Genomic DNA, 21,089 nt, shown 5'->3' with positions numbered 1-21,089 from the left:
CTACCACAGAGATTCTTTTTTGTTGTTTGTTTCTTTTCTTTTTCTACAGCAGAGATTCTTAGTATGGGTGGGGTTAGAGAATATCTATATCCTCTAAAATTATCTGTTAAATTTTGAGTGTATATTTATTTTACTAGGGAGTAGGTCCATGGCTTCCGTTAGTTTTTCAAAGGGGTCTGGGACCCCATAAAGGGTAAGGATTCATCTTCTGGTAATTCTGATCTATTTATAGTTTCCCATGCCTTTATGTGTGTGTGTGTGTGTGCATGCTTATAACATTTCCTCTGCTGAGATTTCTTTTATAAATGCCCTGGATTGAATGTCTACCATGTGCTAGATGCTAGAAATACCACAGTAAACAAGCCAAGAAGGCTCCTCTCACCATTTGGCAACTGGCTTTTGCTCATCCTTCAAGGCTTAGCTCAGCCTCATCTCCTCCAGGAAGGCTGAGACAAGCCCTTCATCTTTTTTTTTTTTTGATGTTTTCAAACCATCATACAAATTCTTATTGTTTATTTATTTATTTATTTATTTATTTATTTTTGGCTGCGTTGGGTCTTCGTTGCTGTGCGCTGGCTTTCTCTAGTTGTGGCGAGCGGGGACTACTATTTTTATTTTTTTTGCGGTATGCGGGACTACTCTTCGTGTGGTGCGTGGGCTTCTCATTGAGGTGGCTTCTCTTGTAGCGGAGCACAGGCTCTAGGCGCCCAGGCTTCAGTAGTTGTGGCATGTGAGCTCAGTAGTTGTGGCTCAAGGGCTCTAGAGCACAGGCTCAGTAGTTGTGGTGCGTGGGCTTAGTTACTCTGTGGCATGTGGGATCTTCCCGGACCAGGGATAGAACCTGTGTCCCCTGCATTGGCAGGCAGATTCTTAACCACCGCACCACCAGGGAAGTCCCAAGCCCTTCATCTTTGACCCCTTGACATCTTATCTCTGACATTTACAAGGAAGGTGTTTGTTTATGTGTCTTCTTCCCCACTATTAGCAACATGTGGGTTCAAGCTAACTTTATGTACAACTCCTTTGTACAATAAGGGTTCAATAAACATTTGTTGTACTGGAAAAAAAAAGTTCAAAATTGATTCTTTTTCCTCTGGAATGGAAATAAATGGTCTATTCCCTACTGATTTCATAAGACTATTGGAAAAGTCACAACAGGATAGAGACTATTATAAGACTCTATTCAGAATCAGCATGAATTTCACAGTTAACTTATCCTTCTACTAATCTCTGAGATCCAAGTCAACAGAAAAAAAAATGCTAAGGATGATGGTGCTGTGAAAAAAATATGAGTGGCTACAAAATGAGCCTTATCCTTGGGACCTGCTGTGGAAAAAGATCCCATATTTCAACATGATACAGACCCAAGAATGGAGTCTGGGATTCTGCAGCATGCCCCTCCAGCTCTGTGGAGCAAGACCTTTGGGGGAAGACCTCTGCTTCCTCTGACTTCTCACCTGCTCCAGAAGCTTCATCCTCCACAACTTTTTTAAAGGCATGGCACAGTTGCATCCTCCAGGAAGTCTTCTCTGGCCCCACCATCCAGGCTAGGTCCTCCTAGGATTGCTTTCTTAGAATTGTTCTCCTTTCCTTCTAAGCCCTTGCCTTGGTTTTAATTAATCACTCATTTGTGTGACTATTATCTGCCCCCAGGTTCGCATTAGACTGTAAGTTTCATGAGGGAAAAAAAAAGGCATGGCACAGTAATTCTTAAACTATAATCAAGGTGCTTTTCTCATTTACATTTCCTTATACTCCATTTCTCCCCATGAGACTTGTGTATTGCCACAGGGCAGATTAAGATTGTTATACTGGAATACAAAGAAAGAGACTCCAAAATGGGTTGATGAAATCATTCAGTAGTCATAGCTGTAGGAACAACAACAAAAAAGAGCGCTTTGCCAGAACTAAGCTATTTGATAGAAAAAGGGAGAAAGAGAAATTGTTGAAATTCAAAGGGCAAACCATTAAGGAATAAGGCATGATATTTGTCCATTAACAAAAAAAAAGTGAGCATTCTACCAAAATTGTTAACCAAATATAATCAAGCCTTTAAAATTAATTTCCAGCTTACAGGTAAAAAAAAAAACTATATTAAAAAAAAGTTAAATGACACCACAAGGAAATGATCAGCCAAATCAGAAGATGAGACTCTACATGACAACTCAAATGTCAATGTAACTTATAAGAAAAAGGTGAGGGGATTCTTTTAGAATAAGAGAGATTAAAAACCATAACAACAAGATGCAATTCATTAACTCTGTTTGGATTCTGGTTCTAAAGTATTAATTTTAAAAGTTCATGTTGGGGACAGCACCGGAATCAAAACTAACTGCTGAACAATCATTGACAGGAAGACACTGGAACTCACCAAAAAAGAGACTCCGCATCCAAAGACAAAGGAGAAGCCACAATGAGATGGTAGAAGGGTGCAATCACAATAAAATCAAATCCCATAACTGCTGGGTGGGTGACTCACAGACTGGAGAACACTTATACCACAGAAGTCCACCCACTGGAGTGAAGGTTCTGAGCCTCATGGTAGGCTTCCCAACCTGGGAGCCTGGCAATGGGAGGAGGAATTCCTAGAGAATCAGACTTTGAAGGCTAGCAGGATTTGATTGCAGGATTTCGACAGGACTGGGGGAAACAGAGACTCCATTCCTGGAGGGCACACACAAAGTAGTGTGTGCATCAGGACCCAGGGGAAGGAGCAGTGACCCCATAGGAGACTGAACCAGACCTACCTGCTAATGTTGGAGGGTCTCCTGCAGAGGCGGCGGGTGGCTGTGTCTGACCGTGAGGACAAGGACACTGGCAGCAGAAGTTCTGGGAAGTACTCCTTGGCGTGAGCCCTCCCAGAGTCTGCCATTAACCCCACCAAAGAGCCCAGGTAGGCTCCAGTGTTGGGTCGTCTCAGGCCAAACAACCAACAGGGAGGGAACCCAGCCCCACCCATCAGCAGAGAAGTGGATTAAAGTTTTACTGAGCTCTGCCCACCAGACCAACAGCCAGCTCTACCCACCACCAGTCCCTCCTATCAGGTAACTTGCACAAGCCTCTTAGATAGCCTCATCCACCAGAGGGCAGATAGCAGAAGCAAGAAAAAATACAATCCTGCAGCCTGTGGAACTAAAACCACATTCACAGGAAGATAGATGATATGAAAAGGCAGAGGGCTATGTACCAGATGAAGGAACAAGGTAAAACCCCAGAAAAACAACTAAATGAAGTGGAGATAGGCAACCTTCCAGAAAAAGAATTCAGAATAATGATAGTGAAGATGATCCAGGACCTCGGAAAAAGAACAGAGGCAAAGATCGAGAAGATGCAAGAAATGTTTAACAAAGACCTAGAAGAATTAAAGAATAAACAAACAGAGATGAACAATACAATAACTGAAATGAAAACTACACTAGAAGGAATCAATAGCAGAGTAACTGAGGCAGAAGAACGGATAAGTGACCTGGAAAACAGAATAGTGGAATTCACTGCTGCAGAACAGAATAAACAAAAAAGAATGAAAAGAAATGAAGACAGCCCAAGAGACCTCTGGGACAACATTAAATGCAACAACATTTGCATTATAGGAGCCCCAGAAGCAGAAGAGAGAGCAAAAGCACCCGAGAAAATATTTGAAGAGATTATAGTCAAAAACTTCCCTAACATGGGAAAGGAAATAGCCACCCAAGTCCAGGAAGCACAGAGAGTCCCATACAGGATAAACCCAGGGAGAAACACGCTGAGACACATAGTAATCAAATTGGCAAAAATTAAAGACACAGAAAAATTATTGAAAGCAGCAAGGGAAAAACGACAAATAACATACAAGGGAACTCCCATAAGGTTAACAGCTGATTTCTCGGCAGAAATTCTACAATCCAGAAGGGAGTGACATGACATATTTAAAGTGATGAAAGGGAAGAACCTACAACCAAGATTACTCTACCCAGCAAGGATCTCATTCAGATTCGATGGGGAAATCAAAAGCTTTACAGAGAAGCAAAAGCTAAGAGAATTCAGCACCACCAAACCAGCTTTACAACAAATGTTAAAGGAACTTCTCTAAGTGGGAAACACAAGAGAAGAAAAGGACTTACAAAAACAAACCCAAAACAATTAAGAAAATGGTCATAGGAACATACATATCGATAATTACCTTAAACGTGAATGGATTAAATGTTCCAACCAAAAGACACAGGTTTCCTGAATGGATACCAAAACAAGACCCATATATATGCTGTCTACAAGAGACCCACTTCAGACCTAGGGGCACATACAGACTGAAAGTGAGGGGATAGAAAAAGATATTCCATGCAAATGGAAATCAAAAGAAAGCTGGAGTAGCAATACTCATATCAGATAAAATAGACTTTAAAATAAAGAATGTTTCAAGAGACAAGGAAGGACACTACATAATGATCAAGGGATCAATCCAAGAAGAAGATATAACAATTATAAATATATATGCATCCAACACAGGAGCACCTCAATACATAAGGCAACTGCTAACAACTCTAAAAGAGGAAATCGACAGTAACACAATAATAGTGGGGGAGTTTAACACCTCACTAACACCAATGGACAGATCATCCAAACAGAAAATAAATAAGGAAACACAAGCTTTAAATGACACAATAGACCAGATAGATTTAATTGATACTTATAGGACATTCCATCCAAAAACAGCAGATTACACTTTCTTCTCAAGTGCGCACGGATAGATCACATCTTGGGTCACAAATCAAGCCTCAGTAAATTTAAGAAAATTGAAATCATAACAAGCATCGTTTCTGACCACAACACTATGAGATTAGAAATGAATTACAGGGAAAAAAATGTAAAAAACACAAATGCATGGAGGCTAAATAATACGTTACTAAATAACCAAGAGATCACTGAAGAAATCAAAGAGGAAATCAGAAAATACCTGGAGACAAATGACAATGAAAACACGACGATACAAAACCTGTGGGATTCAGCAAAAGCAGTTATGAGGGAAGTTTATAGCAATACAATCCTACCTCAAGAAACAACAAGCATCTCAAATAAACAATCTAACCTTACACCTAAAGGAAATAGAGAAAGAAGAACAAACAAAACCAAAAGTTAGTAGAAGGAAAGAAATCATAAAGATAAGAGCAGAAATAAATGAAATAGAAACAAGAAAACAATAACAAAGATCAATAAAACTAAAAGGTGGTTCTTTGAGAAGATAAACAAAATTGATAAACCATTAGCCAGACTCATCAAGAAAAAGAGAGAGAGGACTCAAATCAATAAAATTAGAAATAAAAAAGGAGAAGTTACAACAGACATCGCAGAAATACAAAGCATCCTAAGAGACTACTACAGGCAACTCTATGCCAATAAAATGGACAACCTGGAAGAAATGGACAAATTCTTAGAAAGGTATAACCTCCCAAGACCGAACCAGGAAGAAATAGAAGATATGAACAGACCAATCACAAGTAATGAAATTGAAACTGTGATTAAAAGTCTTCCAACAAACAGAAGTCCAGGCCCAGATGGCTTCACGGGTGAATTCTATCAAACATTTAGAGAAGAGCTAACACCCAGCCTTCTCAAACTCTTCCAAAAAATTGCAGAGGAAGGAACACTCCCAAACTCATTCTATGAGGCCACCATCACCCTGATACCAAAACCAGACAAAGGTACTACAAAAAAAAGCAAATTACAGACCAATATCACTGATGAATATAGCTGCAAAAATCCTGAACAAAATACTAGCAAATAGGATCCAACAACACATTAAAAGGGTCATACACCATGATCAAGTGGGATTTATCCCAGGGATGCAAGTATTCTTCGATATACACAAATCAATCAATGTGATACACTGTATTAACAAACTGAAGCAGAAAAACCATATGATCATCTCAATAGATGCAGAAAAAGCTTTTGACAAAATTCAACACCCATTTATGATAAAAACTCTCCAGAAAGTGGGCATAGAGGAAACCTACCTCAACATAATAAAGGCCATATATGACAAACCCACAGCAAACATCATTCCCAATGGTGAAAAACTGAATGCATTTCCTCTAAGACCAGGAAGAAGACAAGGATGTCCAATCTTACCACTATTATTCAACACAGTTTTGGAAGTCCTAGCCACGGTAATCAGAGAAGGAAAAGAAATAAAAGGAATACAACTTGGAAAAGAAGAAGTAAAACTATCATTGTTTGCAGATGACATGATACTATACATAGAAAATCCTAAAGATGCCACCAGAAAACTACTAGAGCTAACCAATGAATTTGGTAAAGTTGCAGGATACAAAATTAATGGACAGAAATCTCTTGCATTCCTATACACTAATGATGAAAAATCTGAAAGAGAAATTCAGGAAACACTCCCATTTACCATTGCAACAAAGAGAATAAAATACCTAGGAATAGACCTACCTAGGGAGACAAAAGACCTGTATGCAGAAAACTATAAGACACTGATGAAAGGAATTAAAGATGATAGCAACAGATGGAGAGATATACCATGTTCTTGGATTGGAAGAATCAATATTGTGAAAATGACTGTACTACCCAAAGCAATCTACAGATTCAGTGCAATCTGTATCAAATTACCAATGGCATTTTTTTACAGAACTAGAACAAAAAATCTTAAAATTTTTATGGAGACACAAAAGACCCCGAATAGCCAAAGCGGTTTTGAGGGAAAAAAACGGAGCTGGAGGAATCAGACTCCCTGACTTCAGACTATACTACAAAGCTACAGTAATCAAGACGATATGGTACTGACACACAAACAGAAATATAGATCAATGGAACAGGATAGAAAGCCCAGAGATAAACCCATGCACCTATGGTCAACTGATCTATGACAAAGGAGGCAAGGATATACAATGGAGAAAAGACAGTCTCTTCAATAAGTGGTGCTGGGAAAACTGGACAGCTACATGTAAAAGAATGAAATTAGAACAGTCCCTAACACCATACACAAAAATAAACTCAAAATGGATTAGAGAGCTAAATGTAAGACTGGACACTATAAAACTCTTAGAGGAAAACATAGGATGAACACTCTTTGACATAAATCACAGCAAGATCTTTTTTGATCCACCTCCTAGAGAAATGGAAATAAAAACAAAAATAAATAAATGGGACCTAATGAAACTTAAAGGCTTTTGCACAGCAAAGGAAACTACAAACAAGATGAAAAGACAACCCTCAGATTAGGAGAAAATATTTGCAAACGAATCAATGGACAAAGGATTAATCTCCAGAATATATAAACAGCTCATACAGCTCAATATTAAAAAAACAAACAACCCAACCCAAAAATGGGCAGACAACCTAAATAGACATTTTTCCAAAGAAGACATACAGATGGCCAAGAAGCACATGAAAAGCTGCTCAACATCATTAATTATTAGAGAAATTCGAATCAAAACTACAATGATGTATCACCTCACACCAGTTAGAATGGGCGTCATCAGAAAACCTATGAACAACAAATGCTGGAGAGGGTGTGGAGAAAAGGGAACCCTCTTGCACTGTTGGTGGGAATGTAAATTGATACAGCCACTATGGAGAACAGTATGGAGGTTCCTTAAAAAACTAAAAGTAGAATTACCATATGACCCAGCAATCCCACTACTGGGCATATACCTGGAGAAAACCATAATTCAAAAACACACATGCACTCCAGTGTTCATTGCAGCACTACTTACAATAGCCAGGACATGGAAGCAACCTAAATGCCCATTGACAGACTAATGGATAAAGAAGATGTGGTTCATATATACAATGGAATATTACTCAGCCATAAAAAGGAACGAAATTGGGTCATTTGTACAGATGTGGATGGATCTAGAGAGTGTTATACAGAGTGAAGTAAGTCAGAAATAGAAAAAGAAATATCGTATATTAACACATATATGTGGAACCTAGAAAAGTGGTACAGAGGAACCAGTTTACAGGGCAGAAGTTGAGACACAGATGTAGAGAACAAACATATGGACACCAAGGGGGGAAAACCGCAGTGGGGGCATGGGGGTGGTGTGATGAACTGGGAGATTGGGATCGACATGTATACACTAATATGTATAAAATAGATAACTAATAAGAACCTGCTGTATAAAAAAAAAAAGAGAGAAAAGAGAACAGATGAAGACCTAGACTATCCCACCTCAAGAGGTGGAATTGGAGTTGCCGTAGATGAGTGGGTGGGGGCACCAGAAGGGAAGTCAGTGGAGCCTCCAAGACCAGAGGGGCCACTTAAAGATGAGAGTCAGCACCACCTGGGCCCAAGTGAGCACTGTCACTGGGCAGTGCAACATGCCACATGGGAGCTCGGCCAATGACCGGAATTCAGCCAACACTTGTTGCCTGTGCCAGTGAGCCCCTTTTGCTGCACTCATTGTCCCCAAGGGAGGGCATCCCACCAGGAGTTGCCTCTGTGAAGCTATTCATGGTCCAACAGGGACAATGCCCACCCATGCCTTGATATTTTCTTAGTCCAAGAGGCCTATTTAATGAGAAAGATCCTGTTTTCAATGGCTCAGGACACTTATAAACCCCACCAAGGGGAGGATGGGGATTTAATAGGTCCTACCCTCTAGTGCCTGTACTTGTGTAGGACTGAATGGAACCATTTGGAGAATTCTTCTTGGGATCAAGAGTTGTTAAAACCCACCCACATGACATGTAGAAATCCCCAAACACATTCCTGAAGGAAACTAGCATAGAACGGCTCAAAAAAAAAACAAAACTGTCACTTCTGAGCAAGCACCCTCCAGATCCCAGCAGTCTAGGACAATGATGAATGGAACATTGGAAGAAGCAGAAACCACTGATGGTGTGGCCACTCAGAAGTGGAGAATGATTTGACAAACTTCCACATAGAAAAACTATTCCGTAGGTTTTAAGACTTGTTTGCCTCCTGTTTTCTCAGTGTCTTTTTGTTTTCTGAAAATGTGACTAAATCCAAAAAGCATACTATAATAATGATGATTTCATCTGTTCCCAAAGTCCCTGTTTCATAAATGAGCCAAAAGTTAAGAGGCGTAGTCCGTCCGTATCACCAATTTGTAGCTCTGCTGGAAACAAAACATTTTAAATTAAGATTATTAAATTGATAATTTGTTGGAATAAACCACACCATCATTATGTTATTAACAAATCAAAACATATGTAACCTGAAGGTTCCTGAGCCTCACCAGCCAGGAGGTACAGCTAGGGTTACATTCACATTAATATCTGAATCCATTGGCCTGGACCCCCATCCAGTCAGTCAAGAATTGCAGTGTCTTACAAAGTTTTCCCCAGGACTTTCCAGAATCTCTAAGGGGGCTTGCATATGAACATGAATCAGCTCAGCCTCCCCACTCTGCAGGCCTCTGTCCATGCAAAACGCAGCTGCTAACATGCCCTCCACCAGGCCTGACATCTGGGATTCCTGCCTGTATCACATCATCACAGACCTAGCCCACCACTGTCACTGCACTAACTCTGCTGAGCTGGATGGAGACCCTCTCTCTGACCCCAGATTGCTGAGCCACTGAGGGCCATGATGTGCTTCTCTGTTCATTATGGGGAACATCCTGCTGTAACTTCCCCCAGCAGGTTTGCTTTGGGTCCCAAAGCATTACAGAGTTTAGTCACACAGGTCTTCTTATTTTCACATCTGTCTCCTCCTTACAGGGTACTCAGGGGCCTCGAAGCTGCTCCCCTCAGGTGCTCAGGCCCCACTGCTGGATCCAGCTTACCATGCCAGCCTGCATTTTTCCCTTTCAGTGAATTTTTCCTCAAAGGGTCAAATTGCCTTCCTGAAGGATGGCTTCAGTCAGAACCCCACAAACTATCAGCTGTAACACCATATGCCTGAAGCCCTTTAGGGGACATGGTTTAAGTGTTCTTTCTAAAGGGTTCTTCCCTCCCCAGGTGAATCATCAGGTATAAATTAACACTTGGAAGGAAGGGCATTGCCCAGCAACACATGCCAGATGCTGGCCTCTCAGCTCCTCCCCAGCTGAGACTCAGATACAGATACACAATGTATTTTATTCCTTATTTAAGAAAGTAACTTTACAGCTACAAACCACACGAACAAAGAAGTGGGTATGTCCATTTAGCCTTTCCCTCCTAATTGACCATAGTTTCTAGGAGAAAATGTTGGGTTTTTTTTTAAATCTGTTGCTTAAAAGTTTCTGAGGGCTTCCCTGGTGGCGCAGTGGTTGAGAGTCCGCCTGCCGATGCAGGGGACATGGGTTCGTGCTCCGGTCCAGGAGGATCCCACATGCCGCGGAGCGGCTGGGCCCGTGAGCCATGGCCACTAAGCCTGCGCGTCCGGAGCCTGTGCTCCGCAACGGGAGAGGCCACAACAGTGAGAGGCCCGTGTACCGCAAAAAAAAAAAAAAAAAAGTTTCTGAAAATTTTACCTCCCTGAAAAGAAGCAGACGTGAAAGAACCTGGAGGACATTATGCTAAGTGAAAGAAGTGAGACACAAAAGGACAAATATTGTCTGAGTCCACTCGTAGGTGGTCCCTAGAGTAGTCAGACTCATAGAGACAGAAAGGAGAATGGTGGTTGCCGGGGGCTGGGGAGGGGGAGTTATTGCTTAATGAGTTTCAGTTTGGGAAGATGAAAAAACTTCTGGAGGTGAATGGTGATGATGGCTGTACAACAGTGTGAATATACTTAATGCCACTGAACTCTACACCTAAAAATGGTTACAATGGTAAATTTTATGTTATGTCTATTTCACCACAATACAAATAAAAGAACTTATAGATCAATCTTAAAACAAAACAAAAATTATCCGAAGGTGCTAGAAATGGAGTTAAGGGGTTGGTCTGGACTCAGGAGGCCAAAGTGAAGTGATATGCCTGAGATACTGAGGGCTGAAGAGAAGAGAAACTCTTTTTTTTTTTTTTTTTAACGTGGTGTATAGTCATAATTATCGCTCTCAGGAATGCAGGATTTTCATTTTCCAAGCACTTCCAGGAGTGATCTAACTTGCTGTCATAACAAGCTGGGAGGTAAAGGATGAAGGGCAGGGATTTAGATTCCAGGGACAGATTCCAGATTCTCTACAGAGACAGGGAACTGGCCCTGCCTAAGGGATGCTCACAGCTTCCTGGGGGAACTGACACCCCACGTTGCCAGCAAGGGAACTGAAGCTCAGGGAGGCGGACTGACTTGCCCCAAATTCCAGTGAGTAATGCTCAGAGAAGAGACTTGATTGAAGTCTCTTGAATTACTACCTAGTGCTCTTTCTGCAACCAAGTGTAAACAAAAACAGAATGCAAGTGAGAAAGTCAAAAATAATTCCTGACTGCATCAAAGAATGAAAGAATCCCGATTCTGCATTAAAACCCAAAAGACAAAAGGAGATAGCTGGGGGATATATTTTAAGCTTTATCTAATCCTCCCACCCTGCCTCTGAGTAGGAAAGTGGGTAAAAACAGAATCTGGGGTGAGAAATCATCTGACTCACCCATGACGTTGTGGAGAAGAATCTGTAAGCAAACACCCTGTGTTTATTTCCAGCGCTGCCTCTCCTTCTGCCAGCCTTGGCAGCCGGCCTGCCGCGTTTGCTTCGGGGACCCTCCTTCGGAGACATGGTCAGAGCCCTATTTGAAAATAACAGAAGTAGCCTAAAACCTGTGACCATTAAGTTAGGATTTAAAAGGACATGAAATATTGCCATTTGCAGCAACATGGATGGACCTAGAGAGTATCATACTGAGTGAAGTGTCAGAGAAAGACAAATATTATATGATATCACCTGTATGTGAAATCTAAAAAATAATACAAAATGAATTTATTTACAAAACAGAAACAGACTCACAGACATAGAGAACAAACGTATGGTTACCAAAGGGGAAACGGGGAGGAGGGATAAACTAGGAGTTTGGGATTAACAGATGCACACGATTATATATAAAATAGATGAACAACAAGGATTTACTCTAGCACGAGGAACTGTATTCAATATCTTGTAATAGCTTATAATGGAAAAGAATCTGAAAAAAAATATATATATAGCTGAATCCTTTTGCTATGTACCTGAAACTAACACAATGCTGTAAATCAAGTATACTTCAATTTTAAAAAGAAAGAGTGAACTAAAAAATAAAAAAAATAATAAAATAACAAAAGGACAGACACAAGCAGAGGACGGATTAAGCCATTTGGCTGCCATGGTATGCTAGGGGTTAAGCATCCAGATGTGTGTTCTGGGCCTCGCCTGACACAGCACAGCCTTATCCACAGAACATCATCCCTGTGTCCCGGCCTGTTCCAGGAAGCAGCCGGCAAAGTTGCCTGCAAGAGAAAGCACGCGGTCTCAGAGGTGAACCAGGGACATCCTGTGAGGTGCCAAGGATTTATCTGAGCAGCCAAATGTACACTGACAGACAGGTCTGTGTGTGCTGGAGAAGTTCGTTCCACAGCTCAGATGAACGACTCATTGCGGAATTCATCCACAAGGGGAAGTGAGTTAATGACTGGGGCGTTTCGCCTTCTGCCTAGATGCGTCATAAAAATCAACTTGTAAAGCCTGGTTCTGAGAATACACTTGCTCACCCGAGTGGGACTTCGAAACATTTCAAAGCGGGAACACTCACAGAGGAGAAAGTTCTTAGGCTCTCTGTGCTAGGAACGCCAGTGGCCTGAGCCTGACAGCTGGTCCAGGCGTGGTCAGATCCACTGACAAGCAGTCCAGAGCTGCCTGTAGCATCTGCTCCACATCTGGGACTTGTGACTCATCAGCCACTTTCTCCCGCAGCCCTACATTCTCATGCAGCCCTAAGCGTGCAGGCCCCAGGGTGCTGAGGGTCCAGCCCGTCAAGATTCGTCCTTATCTCCAAGGCTGCCTTCCTCTGCCCCAGAGACTCAGCCTGGTCCGCCAGCTCCAGGCCCAGGGCAAACTGTGCCTAGACCATCTCAGACCCAGGCTGAGCTATTATAAGAGGCTCCCAGGCTGAGATGGGCTCAGGGTCTCCTGGACACTGGTGTCCGTTCTGGCGCTTTAAATTTAGCAGTCCACAGTCCCCCATGCCCAGCTGGCCCACCAGACTTAGCTACCAGCAGCACCTGTTCTAAGCCAATCCTGTTTACCCTGGACATACTATTTTTGTTCTCACCTCCCTGGTTCTCAGATTCCTGGCTCCCTGCCCCAGCTGCCATAGCTGCTTCTGGCCCCTTCACTTTGGTGACCCTTTGGATTTCCCTTTTTAGACCACAGCTTCTCACATGTTTCTGACTCAACTTGCTTCTGCAGTGCCGGCTTCTCTCTTGGTCTCAGGTGAGGAGCCATGATTCAGCTCCAGCCTCTGGGTACCCCTTCAGCTGGGATGGCTCCCGGGAAAGGCAGAGGGTCAGGATTTTTTCCTAAGGTCCCTGCCTGCTTCTGACTCCTCGGCCTTGCTTTGCCCTCCAATTCCAGCACCTGTGGGAGCTCCCCAATCATGCCTCTGGCTTCTGGCCCCAACTTAGCTCCTGATCCCTGGAGTCCATGCCTCACCCAGGACAGCTCTGCCCTGAGCTCAGCGTCTGATTTCATCCTGGCCTTGCCTGGGTTACACCAGGCCCACCCACCCCTACTCCCTACCCACTATCTCATTGAGATCAGAGTGGGGAAGGGTCTCAGCAGGAGTGGGGGTCTGAGAGGAGAGGGAAACACTGCCTCAAGCGGAGCCCAGACAGGGCGCAGAGACTGGGGAGAGCTTCACCTCTGTCTCTTCTGTCTGGGAACATTTCTGTCTACGGATTGAGGGTTACTGATAGAAGCCTAATGGGGCAGTAGAAGACAAGGCACTTGCCATCTCAGGCCCTTGTGTCCTGCTCTCTAAATTGTGTACATGGGGTGGAGGTGGGGTTGGGCGGGTATGTTGCTCCAGATGATATCTCAGACAGCCTTCTGGGCGTAAGACTCTGGAAGTTAAGAGTGGCCCTGTATGGTTAAGTCCCTTTTCCTCATCTGCCGGATCCCATGTCTGACTTTAGGGACATGTCTGTCCCTCCCGCCCCCTCCACCAAAGAACAAATGAGTCCACCCAGGGTTCTGCCACTCCCAACCCCTCCATTCCCTCCCCTCCAGAAGGTGCAGAAACCAGGGCCAGAACCAGCCCCTGCTCCCCTCTTCCTCCTCTCCAGCCTTCATCATCCCCTCCCCTAGAGGCTCAGGGACCCAAAGACCATCTTCCCCTAAAAGGTCTGCCAGCCACTCGATTTTCTTTTCCATGAGCCCCACAGGGAGCAGCTTTGCTAAATGACCGTTCACATGGGTGGAATGTTGAGGAGCAAGACTCTGGTGCCTGGGCCCCAGGGGGACTCCAGCTCTGCCACCTACTGGTGATGTGACCCCAGACAAGTGATTTAACTTCTCTGTGCCTGTTTTCCCACCTCCAAAATTGGGATACTAATAGTCCCTCCCTCACTGCATTGTTGTGAGGATTCTATAAGTTTATTCATGCAGGAATGGTGCCTCTCATGTCATAAATGTTGATGCTACAAGCTCACATTTATTGATTACTCTATGTCAGGACTTATTCTAAATACTTTACATCCAATCATTCATTTTTCCTTAGCAAAGTAAAACAAGGACAGAGGATGATTCTATAATTCTAATTTAAATTATCACTAATGTTTATTTTTCCCATCAACAGGAGTTGAAATGCACAATTCCTATTTCTCCGAAGAATCAAACTGTTTTTATTTTTTAGTGCCCTCTCTACTGGCCTTGGTAAGGTTTATGTGTAATAAATACTCACACCTGGTCAAAAACTAAGCTAAGTTGTAAAAGCTTAGAGTATTTCCCCCATCTGAACATAAATCCCATGTGTAAAGATGACAAAAATGAAGCACCTAGGGGACCCCCAATGGTGCCCCTCCTATGTATACAAGCCTGTGCCATAGTGCGGCATAGTATAGACACAATTCTGTATGTATCTTTTGATTTAACATTAAATCATAAATAGTTTCCTTGTTTCCAGCGGGCACGGGGTGGAGGGTGGGGGAGCAGGAAGAAAGAGAAAGGAGCTAGCATATGCTGTCAAGTGTCAGGCATCATGCTGGCTTCAAATTGAATCTTTGATGTGCTGCAATCTGGCCTGTCCAATTTTGTTGTCATTGACGTTGTTTTGGCCATTTAAGAAAACATTCAACAAGCAGTACATTAGAAACTTTGTTCACTTGATCTCATTTAATCCTCACAGCCATGCTCTGAGGAAGATATTATTATCCCCATTTTACAAAGGAAGAAGCAGGAACTCAAAGAGATTAATCCAAGGTCGCACAGTTAATGAATGGGAGAAACTGGGTCCAAACTTACGCTCTGTCTGCTCTGCCACACTGTGCTCCAGCCCTTCCCCCAGCCCTGAAATTACAGATGGGATTTTCACCCTCTACTCGGTATGGTTGGAAGGAATGCTAGAGATGGGAGCTTGGGGGAAGGGTGAGCTGCAGGGCTGCTCTGAAGAGGACTGAACCCTCCTGGCCCTCTGCCCACAAACTCTTTCCCTTTTCTTTCTTGCTGGTGAAAAACAATATTATAGGTGACTTTGTTTTATACACACACATACACACACACACTCCAAGGAGAGGGCTCCCTATAAATAGAGGAACCACCACCTACCAAGATGCTGACCAAGGACTTATCAAATGTCCTTTGAGGCGAAGTATCTCTCCAAACAGGTATTACTGAACCTGAGCACATGGACTGGGCCTATCCTTATGTTAAAATAGCTCTCCCATGGAATTACGTGATCTGCCCCAACATTTACCAACTTTGCCTACATTTTATATCTCAATTAAATATCTAACTGCAGAATATATTCACTCTAGCCTTTTTTCCTTCATTATTTTTCCTTCATATTTTGAAACATTGTCTCTCCCAAACACATTGATTTGATAACTATCTTTAGTGTTGTGTTTGGATTCCTTTTTCTTTCTTGTGTGTATATCTATTATAGATTTTTGGTTTGTGGTTGCCATGAGGTTTTGATGTAGCAGTCTATATATTTACATGATTGTTTTAAGTTGCTGATCTCTTAATTTCAAATGCATTTCCAATATCCTGCATTTGTACTCTCCTCCTCTCCCGATTACCGGTTTTGATATCATATTTGTGTGTCAGTGATTTCCTACGTTTACTGTATATTTGCCTTTACTGGTGAGCTTTCCCATTTCGTTATTTTCTTGTTTCTAGTTGTGACCTTTTCTTTTCCACCTAGAGAAGTTCCTTTAGCATTTGTTGTAAAGCTGGTTTGGTGGTGCCAAATTCTCTTAGCTTTTGCTTATCTGTAAAGCTTTTTATTTCTCTGTCAAATCTGAAAGAGAGCCGTGCTGCGTAGAGTATTCTTGGTTGTAGGTTGTTCCCTTTCATCACTTTAAATATATCATGCCACTCCCTTCTGACTTGCAGAGTTTCTGCTGAAAAATCAGCTGATAACCTTATAGGGATTTCTTTGTATGTTTTTTGTGGCTTTTCATATTTTCTCTTTCTCTTTATTTTTGTCAGTTTGATAACTATGTGTCTCAGTGTATTCCTCCTTGGGTTAATCCTGTGTGAGACCCAAACACATCAAATTCATAAAATTCCAGATGTTGCTTAATGATGCCTCTGGGCCATTGATACCTGGCTCTCATGATTAGAACTACCTAGAAACAGGCCGCAGCTGGATATGGTTATGGAAAGACAGGGGCTGGCACCCACACAGAACAGGGAGCCCACATTTAGTGAAATGAATGGGTTAGGAGCCACTGCTTCGGGTGGCAGGAGATCATCTTGATGGCTCCCTGAGTTGAGTTCTGCAGTATGCTGAACCATGCACACCATGCATTCCTTAGGCCTCTTTCAGATGCAAGTGACAGAAACCTGACTGGCTGAAGCAAAGGGAATTTATTGGCTCCTAGCTGAAAATCCTGAGGGTAGTCTTCAAGTGTAACTGGATCCAAGTGCTTAAATGTCATTAGGAATTCGTCCCCATCTCTTTACTCTGCTTTCCTCTCTTCAGAGGGATGACAAGATGACCACCAGTAGCTCCAAGCTTATTTTCCACAGAAATCCCAGTGGATGGAGAATATGTATTACTCAACTGTCCCATTAAAAGTCCCAGGACAGGGGCTTTCCTGGTGGCGCAGTGGTTGGGAGCCTGCCTGCCGATGCAGGGGACACGGGTTCATGCCCCGGTCCGGGAAGATCCCACATGCCGCGGAGCGGCTGGGCCCGTGAGCCATGACCGTTGAGCCTGCGCGTCCGGAGCTTGTGCTCTGCAATGGTAGAGGCCACAGCAGTGAGAGGCCCACGTACTGAAAAAAAGAAAAAAAAAAATCCCAGAACAGACTCTCAGTTGGCCGGAATTGGCTCACGTGCTGAACATCTTCAGCTTGACCTTCAAATCTGCTCTCCATCCTTCTTCCTGCTCTGTAGCTGGGAGGCTGGCCTGGGCAGATGCTCCAATGGCTCCTTCCTTTGGGTATTGTCAGTGGGAAGACCAACAGGAGACTGAAGGAAGACAGAAGAATGACATCAGAAGGTTCATTTTCCCCAGATCCTTTTGCAAGGCTCTGCATGGGGTGTTTGTGTCTCTTGGCCAATAGTCAGAGGTCCTGCCTCAGCTCTCTCCACACATCTTTCCCTCTTTGAGTTCCCGTAATGGCTCCTCAGTCTTGTCTCTACAAGCTGTGGGTGGTACCAATGACCCACTATGAGTAACCCCAGGAACTGCACTACCTCTTATGGTTTTCCTGTACTCTGCCTACACTTGTATGGGAAGGTTATTTGAGAGTTTCATCTGTTCCCAGGATCCTGATTGATACAGCTAACATACCCATCTCTAAATCAAGTCCATGGTTCTCGTTGGACAGGCCTGAGTCTACCCCTGAAACAAAGGTCTGAAATCGGCTCCATCCAAACCACAGGTATTGAGAGTAGAAGGGGCAGTTGACTCGCAAAGGGACAGATGAAAAACAACCTCTGATCACTGTATTTAGCAAAGTAGATAAGACGGAGTTCTAATCCATTTTAATCATCAGTAAGTGTTAGATTACCAAGCATTCTTCAGAAGCAGCACTTAACATATAAAGAAGAATGAGTTTCTTCATCCTTTGCTGAAACAGCAGTAAGACTGCCTTTCATCCATGAGGCACTCAAACCAGTGCCTCCAAAAGACCTGGCCACTCATTTGCTGAGCTCTGGGCCTCTTGACAACTCTCTTCTGAAACAAATTGAAATTTCTGTCATCAATTCACTTTGAAATGTCAGAAAGTAGCTTAGGCCTTGGCTGGCTGAGCAATAAAGCAGGTCCTCTTGGCAGCTCAAATGAGCTGCCCCTGACAGCAGGACAAGGGACAAGGCATTAAACCTTGCCAAGAATGGACAATTTGGAAGCCGCCTAGTGGCAGAAATGACAAGGCCAAAATCATAACCACTTTGAAAAAAATGACGTAGGTTGAAGGATAAACATAAAATGGGGCAATAGCAACATCATTGCAGAGCTATAAATGCTTAGAAGAACATTTAGCCTGATGTCCTTATATCTTAGAGAATTCTTTTTATATTTGGTCAACCCCCATGATAATGACTGGCTCTGCCATGGATGAGTCACCTTGCAGGTAAAACCATGGACCACTACCTCAGTGAACCTCAGCCCATAACCATTACCTAAAAGACTAGTAGTGCATATTTTAGTTACCTCATCACCCAACCCCATGGGGTTTTTTTGTTTTTTGCTTTTTGTTTTAATTTTATTGAAGTATAGTTGATTTACAATGTTGTGTTAATTTCTGCTGTACAGCAAAGTGATTCAGTTATACATATATATATATATATATACTCTTCTTCATATTCTTTTCCATTATGGCTTATCACAGGATATTAAATATAGTTCCCTATGCAATACAGTAGGACCTTGTTTTTTATCCATCCTATATATAGTAGTTTGCATCTGCTAGTCCCAATCCTTCCCTCCCCCACCCCTCTCTCCCCCTTGGCAACCACAAGTCTGTTCTCTATACCTGTGAGTCTGTTTCTGTTTCATAAATATGTTCATTTGTGTCGTATTTTAGATTTCACATATAACTGATATCATAAGTATTTGTCTTTCTCTTTCTGACTTACTTTGCTTAGTATGGTAATCTCTAGGCCCATCCATGTTACTGCAAATGACATTATTTCATTCTTTTTATGGCTGAGTAATATTCCATTGTATATATGTACCACATCTTCTTTTTCCAGTCATCTGTCAATGGACATTTAGGTTGTTTCCATGTCTTGGCTATTATAAATGGTGCTGCTATGAACATAGGACCAACCTGTGTTTTGTTTCTTTGTTTTTAATAAATTTATTTTATTTATTTATTTATTTTTGGCTGTGTTGGGTCTTCGTTGCTGTGCGCGGGCTTCTAGCTGCGGCGAGCAAGGGCTACTCTTCGTTGTGGTGCGCAGGTTTCTCACTGTGGTGGCCTCTCCCACCGTGGAGCACAGGCTCTAGATGCGCAGTCCCCAGCAGCCATGGCACACAGGCTCAGTAGTTGTGGCACATGGGCTCAGTAGTTGTGGCTCGTGGACTCCAGAGTGCAGGCTCAGCAGCCGTGGTGCACGGGCTTAGCTGCTCCGTGGCAGGTGGGATCCTCCCGGACCAGGGCTTGAACCCATGTCCCCTGCATTGGCAGGCAGATTCCTAACCACTGTGCCACCAGGGAAGCCCCCAACCCATGTTTTGATGGAGCCTCCACTATGCCTTTTAATTAACAGGTTGACATTCAATGACATGCTAAGGATATTTGGCTTCCATGGTTGGCTTTCTCCATAAAGCCTCAGCTACTGCTTTGAGTGGAGTTCAGGAATATACATTTGCCAGGAAGACAGGCCTCCTGAGCCAGTTGTGTGCCTCTCCTAGTCCCACTAATAACTCCTTAGTATACAATTCCATCACAGCTCTCTTCATCCACAAAGAAGACACTTGGATATCAGCTTTTGGGGGGAAAGAGAGATCTAAAGGATCCACTTGCTTCAGTGCCTCTAAAGTCTCAGAAATGAAAAGTTTAAGGCCCAGCAAGAGAAGATATCCAAGGGCTCTAGCCAGTAGAACACTTTAGCCACACCTGGACACTATGGGTATAATGGAAAGATTATGAGCATCAGAGACAAACAGACCAAGTTCAAATCTTAGTATGTGATCTTCAGCAAGTCACACCTTTATGAGTTTGCATTTCCTTCTCATCTAGTATTATTGTTTCGAAGATACTAAAGATATGATAAGCATTAAAAAATAAAAAAATGAGTTCTGTGAGCCCAGGCAGCTCTAATCAGTATTTCTAAGGACATTCCTTCTTTGAAGGACCCATCTAAGCAAGAGTTATCAATAAACTTAGAGGACAGAATAGAGTAGTGGAAGCATGCTGAAAAGGTTTCATCTCATCAGCCATCTCTGCCTGATTCATACTAGCTCCCTGGAACACTGTATTCAAAAGCATTCTGAGGTCATATCTGGGCTCCTATCTGGGTTCAGAGGGAAAGAATGCCCTGATCAACGAGTACAAGAGGAGGGTCTGGCACCATGCATGACATCCCTGTTGTAGTGATTGAGAGGACTGAGCTTGAAAGTCAAATCTTGGTGGAAGAAATGTGTATTAGGTCTTGCCTTAATAACAAACAACAAAAAACACAATTTCAGTAGCTTATAAACATAAACACTTATTTCTCACTACACAGAAGGTCAGGCTGTGGATTGGATTAGGTCTGCTCCACAGTTTTTCTCATTCCAGGACTCAGGCAGAAGGAACAGCCCTTATTTGGGACATGCTATGCTTGTAGCAAAGAGCAGAAACTCAAATGGCCAAACCAAATCAGACATTCATGTTTAAAACTTCTGCTCAGACATAGCATAAGTCATATCATTCACATTTCATTGGCCAGAAGTAGCCATATGGCAAAGCCCAAGTCAATGAGGAAGGGATATATAATCTTCTTACTGGAAAGGAAGAAGTGAAAAACTGCAATCAATGCAATCTACCAGATGGTGTCTGACAAAGATACTTTCAGTATTAAGACACTATGTCGGTTTTCTTAATTTTTCTACAATATGCATGTAATTTA

This window comes from Hyperoodon ampullatus, assembly GCF_949752795.1.
Source record: "Hyperoodon ampullatus genome assembly, chromosome: 7".
Lineage (NCBI taxonomy): Eukaryota > Metazoa > Chordata > Mammalia > Artiodactyla > Ziphiidae > Hyperoodon > Hyperoodon ampullatus.
The sequence above is the reverse complement of the archived record's forward strand: the minus strand, read 5'-3'. Positions refer to the sequence as shown.